Here is a 3,508-nt window from a genome sequence, read left to right as displayed (position 1 = left end):
TCTTTGCTGTCGTCCACATTATTTCATTTGGTAAGTAGCATTTTGGGGAACGGATCCATGGGGGTAAGGAGCCAAGGGGAGGGCAAGCAAAATCTCCTGTGATCTCTTTGGAGGCTTTGTGGGTGAGGGGGAGATCACATTTGCACGATTCCTGTCAGTGCCTGTGATGGGGGATGGTGTCACCTGGAAGAGCTGCAGTTCAGGTAGTAGAACTGGGAAGGGCAGAGAGAAACACAAGGCCAGCCGAAGGTGAGGGAAAAACTTGCTGCAAGAAACCTTTCAGTAGGCTGGGATTCATCCACTGATCTCTTTCTCAGTTGAAATGTTAAAGGTGGGTAAAACTCCATGAAGAAGTGGAGTATGTTTGATTAAACTACAAGATGGCATATTCAGCAAGGCTGCATCTTCCTTACATAGATGTTTTTGGCGCAAGCTCTTCCAAAATTATGGGTGTCTGACTGAGTTCAAAAAGGCTTGATCAGTTCATGGGAAAGGAAAAATCTATTGATAACCATTAGTGAAGATACCATCTTTGTTTCAGGAAGGAGCAGAGGATTGCTGGAGGCTGAGATAACGAAGGAAGCATCATGAAACAGGTGCCAGTTTGAGGATTTCCATTTCCTGCAATAACAGCTGTTTTCTGTGGGCTTGGGTGGCAATGTCTGACCTGGTACCAGCACCCCCAAAGGAGGCATAGAGTAGGCTCTTTGCCTGGGAAGGGAGAGCAGTTTGGGTGTGATGCTGTGAGAGTAGTGTCTTTCTGGATGTTCCCCAGGGTGGTGTGGAGGCTCCTTGTGACTGAGAGCGTGGGTGCTGAGACAGAGAAGTGCTGTAGAGCTATGGACAATGTTCACATTGTTCAACGTGGGTCTTCTGTCAGTGACTCAGCCTTTTCTCTTGCAATTCTTCAGCTAAGTCATGAACCAAAACTAACTACACCATGATTTAGCAGTGTATCACAGTATGCTAGGGATTGGAAGGGACCTCAAAAGATCATCTAGTCCAATCCCCCTGTCGGAGCAGGAACACCTAGATGAGGTTGCACAGGAAGGTGTCCAGGCGAGTTTTGAATGTCTCCAGAGAAGGAGACTCCACAACCTCCCTGGGCAGCCTGTTCCAGTGCTCTGTCACCCTCACTGAGAAGAAGTTTCTTCTCAAATTTAAGTGGAACCTCTTGTGTTCCAGCTTGAATCCATTACCCCTTGTCCTATCATTGGTCGCTACTGAGAAGAGCCTGGCTCCATCCTCATGACATTCCCCCTTTATATATTTATAAACGCTAATAAGATCACCCCTCAGTCTCCTCTTCTCCAAACTAAAGAGACCCAGCTCCCTCAGTCTTTCCTCATAAGGGAGATGCTCCACTCCCTTAATCATCTTAGTTGCCCTACGCTGGACTCTCTCCAGCAGCTCTCTGTCCTTCTTGAACTGAGGGGCCCAGAACTGGACACAATATTCCAGATGCGGTCTCACCAGGGCAGAGTAGAGGGGAAGGAGGACCTCTCTCGATCTGCTAACCACCCCCGTTCTAATACAGCCCAGGATGCCATTGGCCTTCTTGGCCACAAGGGCACAGTGCTGGCTCATGGTCATCCTGCTGTCCACCAGGACCCCCAGGTCCCTTTCCTCTACACTGCTCTCTAACAGGTAGCTCCCCATCCTATAGTGGAACATGGGGTTGTTTCTGCCCAGATGTAGGACCCTACACTTTCCCTTGTTGTATTTCATTAAGTTATTCCCTGCCCAAATCTCCAGCCTGTCCAAGTCTCTCTGGATGGCAGCACAATGTGTAGTGTAGTAACTAGCTAGGGCACAGTTGGAGTCAAGTTCTGCTTGTGCATTATGCTTTCCTCCTCGGTGCTCCTGGGTCGACCCAGTTACTGGAGCTTCTTTTGTCTTTGGAGAATTACATGAGGTAAGGTTTTTTGGTTTGTTTTGTTTTTTTTCTTCTTAAGACTTTAGGAAGCGCAAGTAGCCATGGAATTTCTCATTGGAGTTTGGCAACGGGGCTGATCTAGAACAGCGGTGCTAGAGCTTTGGCCTCAGCTGGGTATGTTCAGATAGTGCCAGGCCAAACACCAGCTAAGTAATTACTACAAAATATCCAGAAAAGGCACAATCGTAGAACATTTTGTGTGAATAAGCATTTAAAATTTGGAGCCTAATTTTTCAAGCAAGTTTGACATGCAAAAGACGGTTTTTGAAGCTGCAAGTTAAGGTGTTTCAAAGAGGTGCTGGAGGTAAAAGAGCATGTCTGGCCTACAAGGAGGGCAACGTGTGCAGTGCGTTGGCCAATGGAGTGAGGGTGTGGTCAAGGTTCATGCTATTGCTGAGTTGTTCTCTTGTCTCTGGTACAGACCTCGTGGGCTCCAGGAAGTAACACTGTAGTGCTTGAAGTGGCTCTTACAGGACAAAAACCTTTTTGAAGATTGCATCCTGTGCCTTTAAAAGGTGAAGGGGCAGGATGATGGCAAACTTGGTCCGGCTTTCTCGACCCAGAGTGTAATAACGTAAACTAAACCTGGAGAGGTCGGGTTTGAGATTCCTTCTCTGTGCTGGCCGGAACATCTGTTCTTGTCAAAGGAATGATGGTGGTGGGGCTAAGGATGGAAACAGGCTAGACTTGGATTTCTAGCAGTGATTGCCCACTCCCTGTGCTGGTGGTTGGAGAAATTCCCTTCCCCCACGTCTCTTCCATCTGCACAAAGAAGGAGCTGGGGTGGCTTCAGAAGGGGCTGGTTGGAAGGTGTGAAAGTAGAAAGCACATCTGGATACGAAGGGATGGAGCCAGAGCCATGGCCACTGGGGCAGAGGGGGAAACTGGAGCAGTGAGAAGGATGGCAATGGAAAGAGCGCAGAGTGCTAGTCTGGTGTCACAGCTGCATCTAGGGGGAGAGGGAATACCTTGGTGTGGACCAGCTGGTTCAGCCGGGGGAGAGAAGTAGGAAAACCTCTCTCAGCACATAACTTTTCCCCAGGTTTAACTTAAGGCTGAGAACAGTTGCTCTGAAGTGAACCTGATGGTCAACTGGGCAATTTGAAAGAGACAAAAAAGAGAGTGGGTGCCATGTGAGCAGAGACACAGGCTAGGACAGAAGTGTAGTCTCTTTTGTGGGATGTGTACATGCACATCGCTCTGTAAGCACTCTCCCAGAGGCCATGGGCTCTACCTTGCATATAAACAGATAGATCTGACCGGCCATAGCGCAGCCAGAAAGACCAAAGTGGGTGTCCTGCCAGGCTCGCCTGAGCCAGGGCTGGGCTGAAGGGCCTGATGACCAGGGGGAGCTTTTGGTGCTTGGCTTCCCAACATGAGGTGAGACCTGCTGGTGGTGATCTGGCTGCAGGAGGAGGGGGCAACCTTACCTTCTGTCCCAGGTCAGAGGCCAAACCACAGCCATGCTGTCGAAGAATCATGTTTTGGTAGTGGGTGGTTTTGCTTTAAGATGGAGTTGTGTCAAAGCTCCCCCAGACCCTGAGGGATGCTGGTGACTCGGGTCCTGCGTGT

This window comes from Vanellus vanellus, assembly GCF_965231255.1.
Source record: "Vanellus vanellus genome assembly, chromosome: 6".
Classification (NCBI taxonomy): Eukaryota; Metazoa; Chordata; class Aves; order Charadriiformes; family Charadriidae; genus Vanellus; species Vanellus vanellus.
Note: the sequence above shows the minus strand (reverse complement) of the source record.